Source organism: Arachis ipaensis, chromosome B05 (genome assembly GCF_000816755.2).
Source record: "Arachis ipaensis cultivar K30076 chromosome B05, Araip1.1, whole genome shotgun sequence".
In the NCBI taxonomy this organism is placed as follows: domain Eukaryota; kingdom Viridiplantae; phylum Streptophyta; class Magnoliopsida; order Fabales; family Fabaceae; genus Arachis; species Arachis ipaensis.
Window position 1 is genome coordinate 109,673,885 of NC_029789.2, and position 24,986 is coordinate 109,698,870.

The 24,986-nt window shown below is 37.9% G+C and overlaps 1 long non-coding RNA gene and 2 other non-coding genes across 3 annotated transcripts; 1 reads left to right on the plus strand and 2 right to left on the minus strand.

The window, feature by feature from the left end:
- Positions 370-23,523, plus strand: LOC110272250. The gene is made up of 2 exons (XR_002363345.1): positions 370-446; positions 23,432-23,523. It is a non-coding gene; the product is annotated as an uncharacterized LOC110272250 (long non-coding RNA).
- Positions 23,963-24,036, minus strand: TRNAI-AAU. Its single transcript has one exon. It is a non-coding gene; the product is annotated as a tRNA-Ile (tRNA).
- Positions 24,913-24,986, minus strand: TRNAI-AAU. Its single transcript has one exon. It is a non-coding gene; the product is annotated as a tRNA-Ile (tRNA).

A 24,986-nucleotide genomic window follows, 5' to 3' on the forward strand; every position in this document is an offset into this window, starting at 1 on the left:
CTTGGTGGGCATGTAAAGAAAGCATGGTAAAATGACAAGAAATAATAAATGCTACAATTACCAAGAAAGGAAAGTAAAGATAGAAACTCAATTAAGCAATAAATGACATGAAACATAAATTGCATTAAATGTAAATTAAAATAATAAGAGTGTGCTTAAACATAAGAATAACCAAAATGAGAAATTAACAAGATAAACTAAGGAGATTAAAAAAATAAAGTAAAGAAACGTAGAAGAAAATAGATCAAAACAAGAATCAAACATAGAAATTACAAGGGAATTAAACTAAAAACCCTAGGTTCTAGAGAGAAGGGGGAGCTTCTCTCTCTAGAAAATGAACTACAAGACTAAAATCTAACCCTAATTGTTCCCCCTTCACATGGAGTGAGGCCTTTTCTAATATAGGAAGAATCAGCTTCAGAGGGTCCAAAAATTGGGCTCTGGAGGTCCAGAAATCGCCCCTAGCAATTTGGATTAATGAGGTCACGCGCTGGTACCGGTGCGCGTTGGTACCTGTGCGTACGAACAGGTATGTGCGTACGCACACATGCTGATTTTCTTTTTGTGCGTAGGCACAGGATGTCGTGCGTATGCACCGATGGTTTTGTGGCTCTTGTGCGTACGCACAGGTGGTTGTGCACACACACACTCCAATGTGTGCTTCTCCTTTGTTTTCTTCATGTTTTCTCCCTTTGTTCATGCCTCCTTCCACTTTTTCCTTGCCAAACTTGCCTCTAGAACCTAAAATCACTCAACAAATATGTCATGGCACCGAATAGCATAAAAGTGGGATTAACATGATTAAAATAGGCACAAAATAGCATATTTTCGCAATTAGGCACAATTTGGAGAGAAAACACAAAAGCATGCTATTTACATGAATAAATGTGGGTTTATGTGATGATATCCACTCAAATCAAACCAAAATATATCGTCAAATATGGATTCATCAATTCCCCCACACTTAAACAATAGCATGTCCTCATGCTAATCACAATCAAAGGAGAAGGATAAAGGGGAAAGGCAATTTATTCAATACAACTAACTACATGCATGCAACTACACTAAATGCTATCTATATATATGTACACTATGGTTCCTATTAAGTTTGGCAAAAATAAACAAAAGAATCTCAATCAATCCAAAGTTGAAACTTAGGGTCAAGACAAAGCAATTATAGCAATATCATCAATGTCCAAAGATTTGATTTGAAATTTTCAAAATTCATTTCAACAACTTGCAAGAAGATATAAGATAGTCAATGGAAACATAGAATTGAGCAATTGAAACCCTCACCGGACGTGTTTACACTCTAATCGCTCAGTGTGTAGGGTTTAATCACTCAATCCTCCTTTAATCATGTTTCTCAAAGATTTGCAAGTCGTCTAACAATCAACTAATATTTGATGCATGAATGCAAATATCATGAGGACTTATCCGTGGGTTGTAATGGGGCTAGGGTCAAGGTAGGATGCATATGGTCAAGTGAGCTTGAAATTTGAATCTTTGATTAACCTAAGCTTCCCACCTAACCTATGACAACCTATACAATTCTAATGCAAACCTAACTACCATTCTTCACTTTTTCACACACTCATGTATTCTCTTTTTGATCATCACACATATGCATTGATTCTTATTGACTTCACTTTGGGGTATTTTGTCCCATTTTTATTACTGTTCTTTTTTTTCTTTTCTATTTTTTTCTTTTATTTATTTTTCTCATCATTATTTTTTTTCTTTTTCAAACTTAATTATATACAAGAACATCAATGCATATGGTTTAACATAATTCATATATGAGTATGTACCCAATTTCCAATATTTTGACAAAAATATAAAAACACCCTTTTATCACAATCAATCTTCCCAAACTTTCCAAACTTAAATGATAAACACATTCACTAGCCTAGGCTAATCAAAGACCCAAACAAAGGACATTTATTATTTTTCACTTAAGGCTTATGATGTGCTAAAATTAAGAACAAATGGGTTTGGCATAGGCTCAAATTTGGCTAACAATGGAAGATAAAGGGTAGGCTATTTGAGTAAGTGAGCTATTTGAACAATGGCCTCAATCATATACATGCATTCCTACACAAAATAATGGACATATAGAATCATGCAAATCAAATATCACAATCATAAAAGGAGTTTACCATACAAGAACAAACTTTATGGTTGAAGATGTGCAACCATACAATTAGGGCTCAAATCTCACAAGGTATGTTGTTCTAGCTCTTTTCTATGTTCTATGAAAAATACTTCAAGCAAGTTTGAAAAATAATTTCTCAATTCAACCAATGGCATGCCCTAAAAATAATTTCATGAAAATTTCTTGTTGTTTTTACCAAAATAATTTCCTATATGTATGTATGATGTGATGGATGCAATTCTATTCCTAATTTTTAACATCCAAAAATTAACATGAATAATTAAGACAAAATTGAACTAGGCACTATACTATTCACATCATCCAATCACAACTTCTATCCATAAACTATATAGCATGCAAAAATGCATAATACAATAGCTATGGATGAACTAAAATGTATATATCACTGCAAGAAAAACACCCATTCAGGTACACTTGAAAAGTTTAGCCAAAAGTGCAAAAAAATGATGCCTTAGGCTACAGCTACGCTTTCTGGGCTACGGCTACGCTTTTTGGGGTGATTCCTATTCGACCGTTGCCTATTCTCAAAGCCTACGCTTTTCTACACCAAGGGCTACGCTTTTGGCATTTGTGAATAGGGTGCACTTTTCAAGTGATGCTGTCTAGGACCAAAGGCTACGCTTTTCAGCTTCCATTTTTACCAGAATAGGCTACACTTTCCAATGCTATTGCATCACCTGTAAAACGTAGCCACATTGTACACCATAGCTACTCTATATAAGTGTAACCTTAGGTCCCTTATTATTTTTTTTATTTTCTGTATAACCATAGCTACTCTATATAAGTGTAGCCTTAGGTCCCTCATTTTTTAATTTTTTTAATTTTCTGTGTGTATATAATATTTTAATAATTTTTTATACAACATAATATTTAATAATATTATTACATATATAATTCTACATTTTTAATTAAATGAGTTAAATATTATAAAATAAAATTAAACACATAATTATACTAAATAATTTCTTTAAATAATAAAAATTATCCTTACACAATTCAAAGATATAATCTTAAGAAGCAATTAACAATCAAAATATAACTTAAGATAATTTAAGTCACATGAAACTTGTATCACATATCAATTAAAATGAAAAGTTTGCACTCTATATCCGAAAAGAGTTTAACAAACAGAAAATCATTAATCTTCTAATCCTGGCATAACGACTAAAAATGTTCTGAAGCACCTTCAGATTCTACTCAAACACATCTTTTTCATACTGATCTTCATCACTATCAAGAAAACTCTTGGCCTTAATAATTGTATCAATGTTCATTCCCTTGTTCATTCCCGGCGGGGCTGTTGCAAAAATACTTGCACTTCTAAGAAGTTTAAACAAAAAAATTCTTCTAAAGGTGCACAAAAAAAGTGTAAATAGAAATTAACTAAACCAAAATAGTAAGATCACAAACTGAGTTGAAATACTAAAATATATATGATCATCATACTAATTGCTGAAGAAATGGACAAAGAAAAAGAAATTAATTGCTGAATATACCATTCCCTATCTTCACTCCAAATAGCTTGAACTTTACTGCTAATAGGATATTTATCACCCAAACCAATCCCAGCATTATTTACCAAATAATCCACTGCAGACAAGAAATACACAAACGAGATGATATAGTAAATTACCTTGCCACTGCTAGCAGGACCTATATTAGGTTGTGCATAACCCATAACACTTTTGTATAATTCAAATCCTGAGTAATCTCCCCTGACCTCTCTGAATCCCAGGAACCTAAAAGACAATTAACAGCACGAAAGGAATCAAGAACTGCAACGGCAATGTAAGCAGTGCACCAAACAACAATGGAAATCAACAATTTCAGGAAATCATATTATGCAATTATCAAATACCAATAACTAACATAAGGAAATATAGAGTGAAAGATATACCTATTATATAATAGAATTTAGCAAGTTGAAGACAACAACATGATGCAATGAAAATGAGAATAGCACAATATCATAATGAAACTAGAGAGTGGGTTTTATTTGTTGATCACTCTGTAAAAACATTAGTTTGAGGCATTGAATAGGCAATCTTTTTCTTTACCCAGTGATGTCACAGTCCCTTTAGCTATCACTCACTCCAGATTTGTCACTGCTCCCATTTCCCTTAATGAAATGCCTAAAAGTAGCTCTTGATGAGGGTCAAAAAGATGCATATTTTGCCCCAACTAGTTAGAATCAACTTGCTTTACTTGTAATGAAGTATTTCTTATAGCTGCCTTGTGCAAAAAAGTTAAATTAAAATAAAATATTGGTGATAAATGATGTCCAAATACATACAATTCTTAATTTACCAAAGTTCTGAAATTGGATAACAGCAACTAGCAGCTTGTTATTCTTGTACAATTCTTGATTTAACAATGTTCTTTCCATGCCTTCATCATCAATCATAGGGTGATATGGAGTCTTAGGCTTAGTAATTTTCTACCTCACGGGTTTGTTTTTCAATGTTAGCCTCATCCCATCTTACACTTGATCTGCAATGTGATGATAAATGAAATATTTGGATATTAAGACTTAGCCATTCATTCCACAGGAACAGAATTCTTAGCTCACCAGATACACAAATTACAGTAATTCGAAGAATTCAACTTAAAGCATGTGGTTTGAATTCAGATAATATACCTATACACCCTTTCTGAAATCCTTCACCTCGACTTCAAGTAACATGTGGTCTGAATACCTACCATTGTCATTAGGGCCAGGATCCTTAAAGATAATAAGAAAAACAAAACTCACATTAGTAAAGTACATTAAGTGATGGTAGAATGCAAAGAAAGAACTATCAACTCAGTAATAACTCAAAATGGACTAGTCAAATACTTCTTGACATACCGATCAACAAAGTTGAAATTTTGAATACATCAGATCACTACAAACATAGTCAAAATTATACAATGGTACATAACTGCAAAACCAATACAAACAAATCAAAGAAACTGAAAAAAATAATTGTAACAGTTACTCACCTTGAACAAAACTAAAAGTATTCTAATAGCTCGTTACCTATCAAAAGTAGTAAGCACTTTGATTTAGCAGATTTGATATCTCAGATAAATAAGATACAATACAAGGATTTTTTTAAAATAAAAATATAAATATTTAATCAACAAATTTTATTATCAGATTTAAGTAAAAGCATTTTGCAGGTAAATAGCAATCTCTTGATTTCTATCAAAGATTCTAACAATAGTTTTCCATGAATAGCATCTCTCTATAATAAATCCTTTAAGATTTAGTTCTCTTACGAAAATCCCAGTTTTAAAAGAAGTACATAAATATCATAAAGAAGTACATCCAAGAGTGCCTGATGGAACCCGTGGACTATGTTGGTATAGAATTTCTCAATAAAATCTCGTTGCAAGTATAGCTCTTCCCAACAATAATCCTCGAGTATCAAATTTAAAAGGGAATTCGGTTGTCACAAGTTCAACCGCAATAAAAGTAACCGAAGTATTCAAACCTCGGGTCGTCTCACAAGGAATGGGTAACATGTGCTTCAACATTGGTTAGAAATCCGGGGTTGCAAGTCATGAGCAAGAAATTAAGCTAGGAATCTTAACAAGCAAGTAATCTTGGAATGCAAGAAACTAATTCAAACAATTAGAGCAAAATGTAAATAATTCTAAACTAAGCAAGTAACTATAACTAAAACAAGGCAATCAAGGTTTTTGGGTTTTCAAATATGAATGATAAAAGCAACTCTTGGCTAGACATGGAAATTGGGGTCACTATCCTTGTCTAATAACCATATTTTGACAATTATGAGGAACCAAACTCATTAAGTTTACTTCTATACTTGAAGTATGTTAAATGGTTTGGTTAACATCAACCCATAAAGTCCAACCTAACTACCAATTAACTTGATAGTAGGCTAGTGTCAATGGCTATCAAATTGACCACTAAGGGTTCCCAAATCATCAAATCCATTAGACCCAATGACTCAAGCTTACCCAATTCCCTTAGCCTAGGCCAAGAGTAAAAAGGACTACTCCATAATCATAGGAAATATTTCATCAAACACATGGTAAGCATTAATAAAAGGCCTATTTAAATTGGAATTAAATTGGAACTAACAAGTACCCACTAACAATTATCAACATACAATCACTCAAACAACACAATTAATCATGGAAATCATCAATGCAACAATAACAAATCAAGATCCACAAGATTCATAAAATGGGTATGAAATGACAAACAACAAGGAAACATAAAACTAACACAAGATCTAAACAACATACACTAGGAAATTCAAATTAAACAATTAAAACTAGTAATTAACAATATCCAATTCAAAATTCAACAAAGGGAAGATCAAATTAAAGCTAGATCTAGAGAGGAACAAAGGTTTCTCTCTCTAGAAGAACAAAGAACTCAAACTAGCTAAAAATTATGTCTATGTGTAAAATGATTGATCCCCCCTTTCCCCTAGCATCCTTGGGTCTTTTCCATGCAGAAACAGCTTGAATTTGGGCCTGATGAGCCTCAGAAATCGCTAGGCACGATTTCCTTTAATGAGGTCACATGTAGCCTTCCGCGCGTGCGCGTCATGCGTGCGTGCGCGCCGATTGCTTTTGTGATCCACGCGTGCGCGCCATATGCGCGTGCGCGTCGGTGGGATTTCTCTGATCTGTGCGAATGCATCCATCCTTGCGTGCCACTTCCAACTATCCTCATCCATGCGTGCGCGTGAAGTGCATGTGCGCGCCCATTCTGAAGTTCCCAAAATCCAAATCTTCATGTTCCTTCCTCTTGTGCATGCTTTCTTTCTCTCTTCTAGGCCATCCTTGCCATTTAAATCCTGAAGTCCCTTAACAAATACACCACGGCATCAAATGGCAATAAAAGAGGATAAAAATATAGCAATTCTAAGACAAAATAAGCATGTTTTTCATCATGAAGCAAAATTAGGAAGAGAACACAAAACCATGCAATTCTAGTGAATAAGTGTGGGAAATATTGACAAAACCTCCCAAATTCTACACAATATAAACCACGAAATTGGGGTTTATCAAATCTTCCCACACTTAAACCAAGCATGTCCTCATGCTTAAAATAAAAAGACCAAAGATCATGGTGAGAAAGGGTTTATGAAATGCAAACTACCTAAGTGAATGTATGCAGCTAAGGTAAAATCGTCTATCTACTTGGTCAAGGGTAAATCTATCCTCCAAGAACACATATGAGCATACGGGGTGAGAATGCTATGTAGTTCATGAATCCTACCAATTTGAAAATCAACATGAAGGGCATATAACTTGCTAGATGAACGCTTGTGAAAGCCGGGAACAAGGAGTTGAGCATTGAACCGTCACCGAAAGTGTGTCCGCTCTATTTGCTCAAATGTATAAGGTTCGTCACTCAATCCTCTCCTAATCATGCTTTCCAAGATTTATCTTTCATCTAACAATCAACAATTACTTAATGCATGCTTACAAGTATCATGAGGTCTTATTCATGGGTTGTAATGGGGATAGGGTGAAGGTAAGGATGTATATGGTCAAGTGAGCTTAAAATTTGAGTCCTTGATTAACCTAAGATCCCACTAGACACATAGAACAACCTATACAACTATAATACAATATCTAGCTACCCATGGGTTTCACTTTTCGCATACTCATGCATTCTTTCCAATTCACATCCCATATGCATTGTTATTATTACTTTGTCTTGGGGCATTTTTGTCCCCTTTCATTGCTTTCTCTTTTTTTATTTTTGTTTCTTCTATATTTTTTTTATTTTTTTCTTACATTCTCATATATACACATGAAAATTTTTTTTGGTCCCCTTTTTCTTGGGGTTTCATGTATAAAAGTTCCAATGCATACGGCTCAATCATTCAATACATGAATATGTTCCCACTTCCCAAAATTTCCAATTACAATTACAAATACACACCTTTATATCTACCCAAGTTTCCAAGTACACCCTCCCATTTGAATGACACACACCCTAACTCACCTAAGCTAATCAAAGATCCAAATCTAGGGACATCCATTGTTTTCCACTTAGGATTGTTGATGTGCTCTGTTTAGAACAAAAAGGGTTTATCATTGGCTCAAAACTGGTTAGCAATGGTAGATAAAAGGGTTAAGGCCGTTTGGGAAAAGTGACTATTGAAATGATGGCCTCAATCATGTAAATGCATTCATACACAAAGTAATGGACATATAGAATCAGACAAAGCAAAGATTACATTCATAGAGAGAGAACAATGCACACAAGAATGGAAATTAGTGGTTAAAAGATATAACCACATAATAGGCTCAAAACTTACATGCTTGTGTTCTTGACTCAATCACTATGTTCCAAAATACATTCTTGAAGCAAGTTTATTGCAAAAAAAATTTTCAAAATTGGTAGGGTACCCCAAAACACAGTTTCTTGGGGAAGAAGTCATTATTTTGACCAAGTAACTCTATAGAAACTAACTATCATGCAAGGGGTATTTACAAGAAAAACTAATTACACATGCAATGTACTAACTACTAAGCAAAAGATAAATCCATGGGTGTTGAAAGGAAGAGATTGTTACCCATGGAGATCGGTCGAACGACCTCCCCACACTTAGAATTTAGCACGGTCTTCCGTGCTACTAACAATGCACAAACGACGGTCGGGACCGGAACCTTCACTATCCCCTCCATCAGAGCTTCCATCACTTGGGTTTGAGGTGGATGTGAATATTTTGGGTTCCTCCATGCTAGGGGTAACACAACGCAGAAGCTTCTTGATGTAAGTGTATCGGCGTTGATTGCGCCGCTCATATCTATCAATCTTCCAGTGTAGATCTTCTATCCTTTGATGTGTGGATCTTTGCGGTGGTGGTGATGATGAGGTGGAAGGAATAGTAGATAGAAGGGTTATGTCAAGGCTTAGGTTGTTCATGGGAAGATGTAAGTATTTTTCGGTTAGGACCACATCGCCCTTAGCCGGAATTATAGCCTTCGTATCCATGTCTTCCCAAGGAACACCTGCAACAACAACTAAATCGGATACTAATATTGAAAATGGAAAATTGCCCCAGGCGTGGACTTGTCCCATCGCTTGCTTGATAAGAAGTGGAATGTTCACCGGTCTCTCCGTGAGAATACACCAAACAAGCAAAGCGAGATCCGCCGTGAAGGACGACTTATAAGTGCTAGGTAGCACATAGTGGGATAGGATCTAGGCCCAAGCTCTCGCTTCTACAGTGAGGAAATGTGTGTCAATGCACTTGGGCCTCATCCTGAATCGACCATGGGTCCAAAATGTCTCTGGTTCAGCAATGACTCGGAGGATCGAGTCCCAATCAAATCCAAACTTTTCTCGTTGACGTAAGACCTCTTGGTAGCCATCCATGTCACTTGGTACCGGTAAGATATTAAGCACTTGCTGAATAGCCTCTTCTGAAATTGATACTTGCTTCCGGCGCACGTATACCGATTGAAGAGAGGGAAGATGGTAGTTAGTGTAGAATTCTACCACCCATGAGAGGTTGACCTCTTGTGGTTTTCTCAAAAGAAACTTCCATCCTCGCCGTTCAATGCGGGGTAGAATACAAGGAGCAACCTTGTCCGGCGGAGCGAGTAGATGCTCAGCATGATAATTCCTCTCAACCATGGCGGGGAACACAAGTTCACAGAAGCAGTTGGGGAATTTTGAAGAATCCTTTGCCGGTTTGCTCTTCTCGTTCTCATCAATAGGAGCGGATGCCTTCGCCTTCTTGGATAGGGGTTTGGCTCCTAATGAAGAGTGCGCCTTAGAGTTTGACCTTTGGAGTGCCCTCTTTGCGGCCGGTTTCCTTGAAGCTTTCTCCTTGCCGTTCTTGGTGGCCATCCTGAAAAAGGAAGGGAAAAAGGAATGCATTAAACCCAAAGAATCTTCTCAACAAAAACATGCAAGTGAAGGATAGTGTCCAAAAGAAATATTGCAATAAAGTAATCATAGAGACATAGGTCACAACACTTGGCATAGGATGCAAGAGGGAGTGAAGCATGCATAACGGCATGAAAAGAATAATCTCAACCATCCATAACAAAGAGCAAGTCGTGTTCAATGAGTATCTAATTAGCAACCAGAGTGGACTCAATGCGTATGGAAGACAACAAGTGAGTGAGGAGGAAGTACCAAATTGAAGATACATGATTAAAATAAACCAAGATGGCATTCATGCATTTTCTCGAACACTAGCTGTGCAGTTATCAAGTAATGAGCAATTATGAGATATTCAGCCAATTTGAAGCCCAAAATGAAATATCAATCATCACATAACATCACTTACATGGCAAAGACACTGAAAACAATCAAGAAGAACCATCAAAGAAAATTAAATTTAAATTCAACAATCATGGAAAAACATGAAGGAGGAAAAAGTAAACAAAGAAAAAGTAAGTAGTAAAAGCATGCAACTAAAAGAGAAAATAAGTAAATAAATAAGAAAAATCTAACTAGAAGAAGAGATTATGCAAATAAAGTAATAGATGTGATATGGAGGAAGTAAAACCTTGAGAAGTGTAAAAGAACAAGGTGGCGTTTTCTTTTGTGAAGATGAGAAAGAGATAGAAGAGATGTAGGGCCACAGGAAGTGGTGGTGGTCGCCGGTAAGTAACCGGAGACGGTGGTGGTGGATTGTGGAAGAAAAAAGAAGAAGAGAGGTGATGGAGTAGGAAGAAGAAGGAAATAAGAAAGAAGATGGGAGAGGGATAGAAGCAGGGCACGCTAGCTTTAAAACTGGTTTGCGCGACCAGCGCGCGCGCACGGTGCGCTGGCGCGTCGGTGAGGGTTAGTCAAGGGACGCGTGCGCGTCATTGGCGCGTACGCGTGAATACAGCTGTGCCCCTGGCATAGGACAGGCACAAAGTTGGCCTAAGTCTCGGGTAAATTGTACCAGAGTTGGTATACAGCAGAGGCGCGCGGACGCGCACAGTGCGCGGACGCATGCCTGAGTCAATTGGCGACCGGCGCGGATGCGCGCAGTGTGCGGACACGTCGGTGTGGGCACAGATTGGGCACCAGTATGGCACAATTCTCTGGTTTTTGTACTAGGGAGTTCAGATTGCACCATCGACGCGCGTGCGCATAGTGCGCTTGCGCGTCGATGGTCAAATTGCAAGGGGGCGCTCAAGAGGCACGTACGCTGGCGCGTGGGTGTCTAGCACGAAATGGGCACAAAGTGGGCATGACTCTCGGGTGTTTGGCCCAAGAGTATAAAATGCACCACCGGTACGCGTGCGCAGAGTGCGCTCGTGCGCGAATGCCCTTTTTCCCTTCTTCTTTTTTTTTTATACAACATAGGAAAAAGCTATTCTAACACCTTTTTGGCAGATGTTCAAGCTAATAGTCAAGAAAACACTTATAAATTCATGCAGCATTCAAGACAAAGCATTTTCTCTAACTTCAATAATTCATCCATACCAAAATGATGAAATCTATCTAGATATCCTAGTTATCCAACAAGAACAATAAAACTAGCATTCCTAAGTAATCAACAACATCTAGAAGTCACAAAATTCACAAGAATCTAAGGCTAAAAGCAAAATGGTATACACAAGTAAGATCTTACCATGGTGGGTACCTCCCACCAAGCACTTTTCTTTAACGTCCTTAAGTTGGACGGTCCTCTGCTTAAGCTTCCTCTCCCTTTGGTGCATCCGTTAGCAGGAACACCTCTAGCTCTTTTGGGAGCTTGTAGCCATGGTACTTCTTCACTCTATGTCCATTCACTTTGAAAGTTGCTTCACTTTTAGGGTCAAACAATTCCACCACTCCATAGGGCTTTATCTCCTTCACCTTGAAGGGTCCTTCCCATCTAGAACGGGAGCTTGCCAGGCATGAATCTAAGCCTCGAGTTGTAGAGGAGAACCTCATCACCTTCTTGAAAATCCTTCTTTCGGATGTGATGATCATGAAATGCCTTAGTCTTTTCCTTGTAAATCCGGGCATTCTCATATGCTTCGCTCCTCAAACACTTGAGCTCCTGTAGCTGTAATTTCCTGGCCACTCCTGCCTTGGTTGGATCCATGTTGCACTGCTTTACTGCCCAATAGGCTTTATGCTCGATTTCCACCGGAAGGTGGCATGCCTTACCATAGACGATCTGGAAGGGACTCATCCCTAAAGGAGTCTTGTAGGCCGTCCTATACGCCCATAGTGCATCTCCTAACCAGAAGCTCCAATCCTTCCTTTGTGGATTGACTACTTTCTCCAAGAGTCTCTTGATCTCCCGGTTGGACACTTTCGCTTGTCCATTGGTTTGCAGATGATAAGCAGTAGCAACCTTATGCAATACCTCATAGCACTTGAATAGTGCCTCTACTTTCCTGTTACAAAAGTGGGATCCTTGGTCGCTCACGATTCCTCGTGGCGACCCATAACGGCATACAATGTGATTTCTAATAAAAGAAACAACGGTATTGGCGTCGTCAAGGCGGGTAGGTATTGCTTCTACCCACTTTGACACATAGTCAACTGCTAACAGAATATATAGATACCCACTTGAGTTGGAAAACGGTCCCATAAAGTCAATGCCCCATACATCAAATATCTCATAGAACAACATAGGTTGCTGAGGCATCTCATCCCTTTGGGACGTGTTTCTCGACTTCTGACACTGATGGCAAGACACACAGAACCGGTTAGCATCCTTGAACAAGGTTGGCCACCAGAATACACAATCTAACACCTTTTTAGCTGTCCTTTGTGGGCCAAAGTGTCCACCACATTCGGACGAATGGCAAGCTTCAAGAATGGGTTGAATTTCAGATTCTGGCACACATCTTCGAATTACTTGGTCTACGCCTCTCTTCCACAAGTGAGGGTTATCCCAAATGTAGTATTTAGAATCACTCCTCAAATTGTCCCTTTGGTTTTTAGAAAAGTTGGGAGGGAAGATTTTCGCAACCAAGTAGTTCTCTATTGGGGCAAACCAAGGAAAACTATCCGACACAGCATGCAAACTATCCAATGGGAATGAGTCGTTGATCGAAAATGGGTCAAATTTTAAATTTTCCAGGCGGCTTAAATAATCCGCAACCAAGTTTTGAGACCCACTCTGGTCCCTAATCTCAATGTCAAATTCTTGCAAAAGCAAGATCCAACGTATGAGTCTAGGTTTTGACTCATTCTTTGTCAATAAGTACTTTAAAGCTGCATGATCCGTGTATACCACTATCTTGGATCCTAGCAAATAAGACCGGAATTTATCTAAAGCATGAACAATAGCTAGGAGTTCCTTTTTCGTAGTGGTATAGTTGGATTGTGCAGCATCCAGTGTTTTAGAAGAGTAAGCAATGACATAAGGGAGTTTACCATCGCGCTGTACAAGCGCAGCACCTACAGCATGGTTTGACGCATCACACATTATCTCGAATGGCAACGTCCAATTGGGGCCTCGTATGACCGATGCTGTGGTAAAAACTCTCCTTAACTCTTCAAATGCATTCACATATGCACTATCAAACTCAAAATCCACATCTTTTTGGAGTAGGCGCGACAATAGAAAAGTAATTTTGCTGAAATCTTTGATAAAGCGCCTGTAAAATCCTGCATGCCCCAAAAACGAGCGGACCTCCCTCACAGACGAGGGGTGAGGTAAAGTGGTGATAACATCGACCTTGGCCGGGTCTACATAAATGCCTTCATGAGATACTACATGTCCTAGCACTATGCCTTGTCTTACCATAAAGTGGCATTTTTCAAAATTTAAGGCAAGATTAGTGTCAACACATCTAGCTAAGACCTTGGCCAAGTTCTCTAAGCAACAATAAAATGAAGTTCCATAAATACTAAAGTCATCCATAAAGACTTCCAGTCAATTCTCCATTAGATCGGAAAAGACACTGGTCATACACCGCTGAAAAGTAGCAGGTGCATTACATAGTCCAAATGGCATCCTTTTGTAGGAAAAGGTGCTAAAAGGGCAAGTAAATGTTGTCTTTTCCTGATCTTCAAGAGCAATGTGAATTTGGAAGTAACCAGTGAATTCATCAAGAAAGCAATAATGGGATTTACCCACCAAACGGTCCAACATCTGGTCGATAAAGGGCAAAGGGTAGTGGTCCTTTCTTGTAGCGGCGTTCAACCTCCTATAATCGATGCACACTCGCCACGCATTTTGTACTCTCTTGGTGACCACTTCACCATAATCCTTTTTAACCGCAGTGATGCCCGATTTCTTGGGAACAACCTGGACTGGGCTTACCCACTCACTGTCAGAAATTGGGTATATGATACCCGCACCAAGTAGCCTAGTGACCTCCTTCTTTACCACATCAAGGATGGTCAGGTTGAGCCTCCTTTGCGGTTGCCTAACCGGCCTAGCTCCCTCTTGGAGAAATAGACAATGCATGCACTTGCGAGGGTCAATCCCCACAATATCAGCTAGGCTCCAACCAATTGCCTTCTTGTACTTTCTTAGAACATCTAGGAGATTTTCTTCTTCTTCGGTAGAAAGCTCACTAGCAATAATGACTGGAAACTTTTGGTTGTCCTCTAAGAAAGCATACTTCAAATGAGGTGGAAGAGGCTTCAATTCACTATTTGCCTCAAGTTGAGGTTCCTTTTCATCAGGCTCACGGAGTTCATTCTCAACAACTTTCTCATATTCACCCTCTTGGTCATCTGTCTCTTCAACAATAGGGTAGCATAACTTGTTGTGATCTTCTTCTCGCATTTCCGCTACCACTTCATCGATTACATCACATCGGAGAATGGAATGCTCTTCGAGAGGATGCTTCATGGCTTCTTCCAAATTGAACTTGATAGTTTTGTCTCCAACCTCAAAGGAATATGTGCCGGTGAAGGCATCTAACTTGAATTTAGAGGTCTTGAGGAAGGGTCTACCAAGTAGAACGGAGGATGAGCTTCTATTTTCTGTTGGAGGCATTTCAAGGATGTAAAAGTCAACCGGAAAGACCAAGTCCTTGATTGCCACAAGTACATCTTCTGCTATTCCCATCACAGTGATCACGCTCTTATCAGCTAATGCAAACTTCGCCGCCAACTTCTTTAATGGAGCTAAATTCAACCGCACAAAAAATGGATAGCAGCATGATGCTTACGCAAGCTCCTAGATAAAACCGCACAAAAACTAGCCGTATAATCCAACTGCCGTCTAGCTTGCCGAGTGTGTAACAAAGTCCTTTCAATATCGGGGTCAAACTCGGCTAAGCTAGAATTCGGTTGAGACTGAGTCATCAAACTTGGGAGTCATAGCACACATGCAAAAGAAATCTAAACTATACCTAAGTATTAAAAAAAAGTAAACTATCTACAATATTCACATATTCACATAACCAATATCAAGGCATATGTTGCAACCATTCCCAAGCAATGGCGCCAAAAATTTGATGGAACCCGTGGACTATGTTGGTATAGAATTTCTCAATAAAATCCCGTTGCAAGTATAGCTCTTTCCAACAACAATCCTCGAGTATCAAATTTAGAAGGGAATTTGTTTGTCACAAGTTCAACCCCAATAAAAGTAACCGAAGTATTCAAACCTCGGGTCGTCTCACAAGGAATGGGCAACATGTGCTTCAACATTGGTTAGAAATCCGGGGTTGCAAGTCATGAGCAAGAAATTAAGCTAGGAATCTTAACAAGCAAGTAATCTTGGAATGTAAGAAACTAATTCAAACAATTAGAGCAAAATGTAAATAATTCTAAACTAAGCAAGTAACTATAACTAAAACAAGGCAATCAAGGTTTTTGAGTTTTCAAATATGAATGATAAAAGCAACTCTTGGCTAGACATGGGAACTGGGGTCACTATCCTTGTTTAATAATCATATCTTGACAATTATGAGGAACCAAACTCATTAAGTTTACTTCTATACTTGAAGTATGTTAAATGGTTTGGTCAACATCAACCCATAAGGTCCAACCTAACTACCAATTAACTTGATAGTAGGCTAGTATCAATGGCTATCAAATTGACCACTAAGGGTTCCCAAATCATCAAATCTATTAGACCCAATGACTCAAGCTTACCCAATTCCCTTAGCCTAGGCCAAGAGTAAAAAAGACTACTCCATAATCAAAGGAAACATTTCATCAAACACATGGTAAGCATTAATAAATGACCTATTTAAATTGGAATTAAATTTGAACTAACAAGTACCCACTAACAATTATCAACATACAATCACTCAAACAACATAATTAATCATGGAAATCATCAATGCAACAATAACAAATCAAGATCCACAATATTCATGAAATGGGTATGAAATGACAAACAACAAGGAAACATAAAACTAACACAAGATCTAACCAAAATTACACTAGGGAATTCAAATTAAACAATTAAAACTAGTAATTAACAAGATCCAATTCAGAATTCAACAAGGGAAGATCAAATTAAAGCTAGATCTAGAGAGGAACAAAGGTTTCTCTCTCTAGAAGAACAAAGAACTCAAACTAGCTAAAAATTATGTCTATGTGTAAAATGATTGATCTCCCCCTTTCCCCCTAGCATCCTTGGGTCTTTTCCATCCAGAAACAGCTAAAATTTGGGCCTGATGAGCCTCAAAAATCGCCAGGCACGATTTCCTTTAATGAGGTCACATGCAGCCTCCTCGCGTGCGCGCCGATTGCTTTTGAGATCCACGCGTGCGCGCAATATGCGCATGCGCATCGGTGGGATTTCTCTAATCCGCGCGGATGCGTCCTTCCGTGCGCGCCGTTTCCAGCTATCCTCATCCACGCATGCGCGTGAAGTGCGTATGCGCGCCCATTCTGAAGTTCCCTAAAATCCAAATCTTCATGTTCCTTCCTCTTGTGCATGCTTTCTTTCTCTCTTCTAGGCCATCGTTGCCCTATAAATCCTGAAATCACTTAACAAATACACCACAGCATCGAATGGCAATAAAAGAGGTTCAAAATATAGCAATTCTAAGGCAAAATAAGCATATTTTTCATCATGAAGCAAAATTAGGAAGAGAACACAAAATCATGCCATTCTAGTGAATAAGTGTGAGAAATATTAACGAAATCCCCCAATTTCTACTCAATATAAACCACAAAATTGGGGTTTATCAGTGCCTTAAGTTGTCATATATCCAAGTAAGTTTCAAAGAAGTACATAAAGATCATAAACCCTGAAAACTGATTAGATGAAAAAAATAAATCAGGTATATCCTATATGTTTCTAACATGTAATATTACCACAGTCATACACAGATTAAAATCATTTTCATATAGGGCACAAGACAACTCAAAGTTTCTTTCCAGTTCATTTTAATTTTGTGAAATAGTAACTTGCAAAGTAGTACAACACGAAATGGAAAATCCGAACTGACAATGAGTCTAACTCATTTATTGAACAAATTTTGGAATGGAACTGAGAGGCAAAAACCATAATACCTGGCTTCGATTTATCATCCACAGCCCAGTCAATGGCTTTCTGAGCTTGTTTGGTCAATAGAGGATGCTCGGGGCTAAAGAAATATAGGTCAGATTTCCCAAGTAGCTCTACTGTTTCTTCCGGTACTTTGAAAAGAGAAATTCAATTGGCTCTCAAGAATTTTGTAGCTTTACTTGTTCCTAAAAGAATACAAAAAAAAATTATGTTAGTGCTTATGAGTAGAAGAAAGGCACAGAGCTGTAAATTTAGAAAATGGATTCATTCAACTTCATAAAATCAAGATGGAAGGACATTGCTTTCTGATCAGCGCTAAAACAGCACACACTTCAGGATTGCTGTTTAAGACTGAAGTTGGAAATCAAATTTCATTTAGTATCCAATCCAAATTCTGACCTGATCTTCCCACATTCTACAACCATAAAATTTTACCATTGCATTTCTATTTATTCAAAGAATATCATATTGCTCTTGTTTTAAACACTGCAACAAAACTCTACATCAACAACAGCATGCATGTTATCAAATCTATCGTTCTATTAATAAATTACTAAAAAGTTATGATAAAATAAAAGTACTCTTAAGAGAGAATAGGAAAGCACAAAATGGTCATCATGAGTCCTACAAAGCATATATAAACAAACAAAAATATAAAAGCAATTGAACAAGAAAACAATCAAAATACTCTAAGTCTAAACTATCAACACAATTTCTATTTTTCTTTTGTTAATTGGTTCACCTAAACATGCTTAAGTAAAGACAAATGCAAAAGTAGCATGTCTAGTAGTATTTTTCCCTCATTCCAATATTTAATCCATTTTCAAATCATAATTTTTTCAAATATTTGACCTAAAGATATACTTTGATCATCAATGGTGCACAAGCTGATTATGCTCTCACCTCAGTAGATTGTTGGAAAGCAGTAGCCTCCCTCAGGTAGATGCCCCGTGAAGAAGGATCTGCAATCAGCAATCATGAGCATAAGGGAATTAATATTTTTCTTAAGTTTTCCCTTGTGTCCAATTGAATGAATATTTCAATGAACAAAAATCTTCATCGTTGTTGTGAAAGCCAATACTCTTTTCCCTAACTTCTTCCAGTTTTTACTTATGTCTTATCATGAGCATTCTAATTCTTAATAAATAATAGACTATCATAAACACTTTCCCCCGAATGAGTTAGTTATTTATAAGTACAAAACAGGCAAAAAAATAATCTGTTAAACCACGCATCTTCATCAACAACAGCATGCATGTTATCAAATCACAATTCACAAACCCATATTTTATAGATTAAAACCCCTAAAATTGGAACCCTAAACCTTTGAAATTGCAGAACCAAATAGAAATCAATACATACATACTCAATGATGTGAGGACAGAGAAGATGATTATGAGAAGAACAGCGAAGAAGAGTGATGGTCAGTGCAGCAACAGCGACGATCAACAGCGACGGTGACTGGTGGTGAGTGGTTACTGCGTGGCGATAGTCACCAGCGACGGTGAGAAACTGAGAATGGCGAAGGTGAGGGTTACAGCAATGACAATCGAACTGAAAGGGAAAGGATGATGAGAAGCGCAGAGATAACGATGCTGAGAGCGGCGCAGCTCAGTGTAGGAGGGCGAAGAGGAGCGACGGTCAGTGGCGATAGTGAGTGCTGCGTGTGGTTCTTCGCGATGGTGAGAGGGTTTCAGAAAAGGGATAAAGGCGCTGTGATAACAAAAATTTCACAGAGGGTTTCAGAGAAGGTTCTTCGTGATGATGAGTGATGAGCTTTGGAGGGAACAAAGGCGCTGTGACTCGTGTGGTTCCAAAAAGGGGATAAAGGCACTGTGATTCACTAAGTATTGTGAGTTTCAGAAAGGGGATAATGAGCTTTGGATGGAACAAAAATTTCACTAAGTGTTGTGAGTTTGCTTTCGATCGGGAAAAAGAGGGAAAAACGCTTATTAGGCATCACTTTTGAAGCCCACCCAAAACTTAACAAATAGGCTACCCTCAAAAAGCGCTCTCTTTGATATAAAAAGTGGACTCATAGATATTAACATACAAATACGCTTTACAAGTGATTTCTATAATACCTAAGGCTACACTTTTTAAATGATGCCAGAATTGTGTTTCTTTTTCTCTAAAAAAAGGCAACACCTAGAAAAGCGTAGCCTATTCTATGAATAGGCTAAGCTTTTTAAATATAGCTTAAAAAAAGTGTGGCTGAATGGGTATTTTTCTTGTAGTGTATATATACTAAATGCAATGCAACAGTCAAAAATACTCCAAATATCTACAAGAGACATAGTAAAAAGAAACAAAAACAAAGTAAAATGCGGAGTGTTTGGAAAGAAAGTTTATGCCCCAAAAATGATGAATCCTCCCCCACACTTAAGCAGTGCATGGTCCTCCGTGCACGAACACAATCTGGGGAGAATGTCTCCCAAGTGGTTCCACCTTCGATTGGTAGATGCGGGGGCTCGCGTTGTGTGGAAACCGCCAATGTCCAACGGATTCTTGGCGTCTCCATCCTCGGTGTTCTCCTCCTCTCCCGGCTCCTTGCCTCACGTCTCATCCTCAAAAAGAATGAATAAAGTATAATTAAGAATCATAGGGCAAGTGGCACAAAAGGGTAAAGGAGCGAGCAAATAAGCATCTAATTGAGGAAGTTTGCATAGTGGTGTGGAATACACACAACGGCCAGTTAAAGTGGCATCCACACAATGAAAAAGTAAGCATGAGTTCCTCAATTAAATGGCCTAAGATGCAAGCAATAGATGAGCATCAATTAAGGACAAGCAAACTTAGGCAACTACCAACAAGAGTGAATTGAATGTAGGAATTATTGGATATTGAAGTTGTGCAAGTGAAAGAGCAAAATTGATATAAAATAGCACAACAAACAATAACCAATGCAATGATGAGGAGAAACTACTTATTCATCCTTGAGAACAATCAAATAATCACATGGGAAGGTGCTTGCTACAAAAAAGTGACAAGTCTTGATAAGAATCAAGTCAAGTCAACTCAAACAAATGTAAAGCATTAACAAGGAGCAAATACCTTATGATGTGATTATATTGACTTAAAAACCATCATGAACAAGCAATTGCATTCAATTCACTAAATTCAATATGTACTTGTTAAAAATTGCACCAAATAAGAGATTAAAAGTCAATTTCTAAATCAATTTGGTTCTAGCAACTCAAAGCATTAAACAAGTATATTATTGAAATTTCAATCCCAAATAACATCATCATCATTCAAAAGTGCACAATTCTTGATTAGAATGCCAAACAAGGATATAGTCTAACACATATGGTCATGACAACATATGAATTAAACAAAAAGTTCATTTAGGCATTATGTCAAACACATAGTATGCAGTGCACATATTCAATAATTCAAGCTAAAATTTCAAGCATAAACAACCCATAAGTCAAAATTGAACACTTGCGAAGCAGCAAACAAACAATTAAACAAAACTTAAGCTAAATTACCAAAATTAAATAAAGAAAACGAAAATCAAACAAGCAACTATGCATAGAAAGAAAATTAAAGTTAAAATAAGAAAACTGAAAAGATGTAGAATAGAAAAGAAAGGGATAGGCAACAGTGGCACTTGTGTTAGCCACTGTGAGGCTCACGGTGGCGGAACTTCGCCGGAGAAAAGAAGAAAGAAAGAAGAAAAAGAAGAAAGAAAGAAGAGAGAAGAAGAAAAGAGAAGAAAGAGAGGGGGAGAGATAGAGAGAGATGGTGGCAGTGGTGGTTCCGGCAGTGGCGGTGGTCGGACGGTGATGGTGGTGGTCACCGGAAGGATGGGTCGGGTGGCCGTGTCGGGATGAGGGGGTAGAAGAAGAAAGAAGGAAAGAAGAAAAGAGGTGAGGAGTGGGGCGTTCAGATGTGTGCATACACACACCAGCCAGAATTATGGGGCGTTCAGATGCACAAGATGTGCGAGCACTGCTGGAGAGAGGGTCTAAAGACGTGTGTGTGCGCACAGAGCTGTGCGCATGCACATAACACTTTTTTTGTTGGATCATGTGTGCGTGCGCACACAGGTCCGCGCGCGTGCACAAGAGCATAAGGGGCAGAGGTTCACACGCACAGGCTGTGCCAACGCTCCCACCAGAGTGGTTGCAAGTTGGCATATGGACACACAAGCCTGTGCGTCCGTACAGATAGTGCGAAAAAGGGCATGTGTGCGCACGCACGAGCAGGTGCGCATGTACAGGTCGCAGAAAACAGGAGAACGCGTGCGCACAAGGCGTGCTGGCGCTGCGAACAGAGGGCATAAAAGCTTGTGTGCGTACGCACAGGTGGGTTGCGTACGCACAGGAAGTGAAAAATTGTTGTTGTGTGCGTGCGCACAAGGGTGTGCGCACACACATGCCCTGTTTTTCCCAAAAAAAATTTCTTAAAAAATCCAACGCACCAAGCCTTAGCTCAATCAAAACTCAACACCAAAACATGCAAGAACCCATAAATTCATGATCCAAACCAAAATTAACTTACAAATTTTAAAATTAAACTAATTCTAAGGTAACAAAGCAAACAAACATGCAATAAACCAAAATATATACAAAAAGAGAAGAGTTAGAACAACGTTACCAAACACTTTTATTTAATGTCTTTAAGTTAGACAATTGGAAAAGCCCTTGCTATGGTGGCTTGTGCTTGCTTTCCCCACCAATGCTAAAATGTCCAATGTCCTCCGGGATCCCAATCCTAACCATCAACAAAGACAATCAGAAAGCAAGCTATTTACATGTTAACATATATACAATAGCCAACAACAACACCATTGCAACTCCCCGGCAACTGTGCCAAATTTGACGATGAGAGATTCTTGTGTATAGTTTGGAATCAATGGATTAAAAGTATCAATTCGTTCATAGCATAGTCCAAACCAACAAGAATTCTCACTATCAAATATTAAATTCAAAACATATAAACCAAGAGTAATTAAAACTCGGGTCGTTCTCCCTAGGAGTTACAATTAAAGTGCTCATATATTGGCTATGAGAGAAATGGGGGTTTGATGATAGCAATTGGCAAGAAATTAAAATGTAAGAAGGTAACTTAACATGCAAGAAATTAAATGAAGGCAAGTAAAGGCAATGAAAATGGAAATTGAAAGCTAAAAAGGACTCTTGGCAAGAAGTGGGTAATTAAGGATTCTTATCCTAGCTGTGGACCACAAACGTGGTAATTGTTTGTGAATTAATCCCAATTAGTCAACCCTACATCGAGGACAAGTCAACTAGGCATAATTAATCTCAATCCCTAAGTCCTAAGTCAACAATAGTAGGTCACTTAGAGTCAAAGGAAACAAAATTAATTAACAACACTCACACAATGTGGAATGGATATTCACCACTCAAGTTCACCCAAACACCCAATTTCTCAACCAAGAGTGTGAAAAATTAGGTACAAGCCCAATCAAGCATTTTGTCAAACACTTGGTGGGCATGTAAAGAAAGCATGGTAAAATGACAAGAAATAATAAATGCTACAACTACCAAGCAAGGAAAGTAAAGATAGCAACTCAATTAAGCAATAAATGACATGAAACATAAATTGTATTAAATGTAAATTAAAATAACAAGAGTGTGCTTAAACATAAGAATAACCAAAATGAGAAATTAATAAGATAAACTAAGGAGATTAAAACAATAAAGTAAAGAAAGGTAAAAGAAACTAGATCAAAACAAGAATCAAACATAGAAATTACAAGGGAATTAAACTAAAAACCCTAGGTTCTAGAGAGAAGGGGGAGCTTCTCTCTCTAGAAAATGAACTACATGACTAAAATCTAACGCTAATTGCTCCCCCTTTCACATGGAGCGAGGCAGTGTCTAATATAGAAAGAATCAGCTTCAGAGGGTCCAAAAATTGGGCTCTGGAGGCCCAGAAATCACCACCATCGATTTGCATTATTGAGGTCACACGCTGGTACCTGTGCGTACGCAGACATACTGATTTTCTTCTTGTGCGTACGCACAGGATGTCGTGCGTACGCACACATGGTTTTGTGGCTCTTGTGCGTACGCATAGGTGGCTGTGCGCACGCACACTCCAATGTGTGCTTCTCCTTTGTTTTCTTCATGTTTTCTCACTTTATTCATGCTTCGTTCTACTTTCGCCTTGCCAAACTTGCCTCTAGGACCTAAAATCACTTAACAATCATGTCATGGCACCGAATAGCATAAAAGTGGGACTAACATGATTAAAATAGGCATAAAATAGTATATTTTCGCAATTAGGCACATTTTGGAGAGAAAACACAAAAGCATGCTATTTACATGAATAAACGTGGGTTTATGTGATGAAATCCACTCAAATCAAACCAAAATATATCGTCAAATATGGATTCATCAATAGGCCATTATTTTTATACTCTGAAAATTCATGGCTTTAAAAAACATATTTCCTCTAATGGCCCATGCAGGTCTCGAACCTGGGACCTCAGCGTTATTAGCACGAAGCTCTAACCAACTGAACTAATAGGCCTATATATTTTCTTTGCTTAGTTTATCGTCATGTATAAAGATTTGAATATCCTTGTTAATCCGTGTTAATAAAAGTTTTCATATTCTTTTTCTATAAATTATCAGGGTGTATCACAGCACTTTAGTGATATTGTTATATATTGGTTGGTGGTATTCGAGTATTAGGTGCATCTTGCCCTACCAAATTCGCAAGAAATAGCTAAATTTTTTGAGTGATATATTTAACTAATAAAACTGTAATAATCTAAAAATCGTACTTGATTTGATGACATAGTAAAATCCAAACTGCTCCATATCATTCTACATGAAATCTACTTATGAAAGAGATTAAGATTAGAAAGTTTTATAATCTATCCTTCACTACGAATGCATGGAGATATTTAAAAAAAATTGGCAAGAGCTTAACTTTCATTTGGATTTTGATTATGGCCCTCTCAGCAATAAAGGAAGAATGGGATGTGATTGTTACGTTGGTAAAATAAAGAGTATAAATTTCAAAACACTAATCTATGTAAATTTTGCAAGAAGTTTTGCTCTTTTTACTAAGGTAAAGAACTTGTCAAATACATGTACTTTTGGGTATTAGGGATAGAGCTTCCATCAAGTTACATGTTCCGGCAAACTTTTTTCATAGGAAGACAATTATGTAGTAACATAATAAGTGCTATAATTTGCTCCATATACATATTGTTTGGTAGAAACATGTTTCAAAGATTTCCATCGTATCATTGTTAAGGTTTTATACGCAATTCAATTTCTTTCTTAAAACAAAAACTTATAAAAGATAAAAAGAAACATATCAACACTCGTTGACATGGATAGGCCATTATTTTTATACTCTGAAAATTCATGGTTATAAAAAACATATTTCTTCAAATGGCCCATGCAAGTCTCGAACCTGCAACCTTCGCGTTATTAGCACGACGCTCTAACCAACTGAGCTAATAGGCC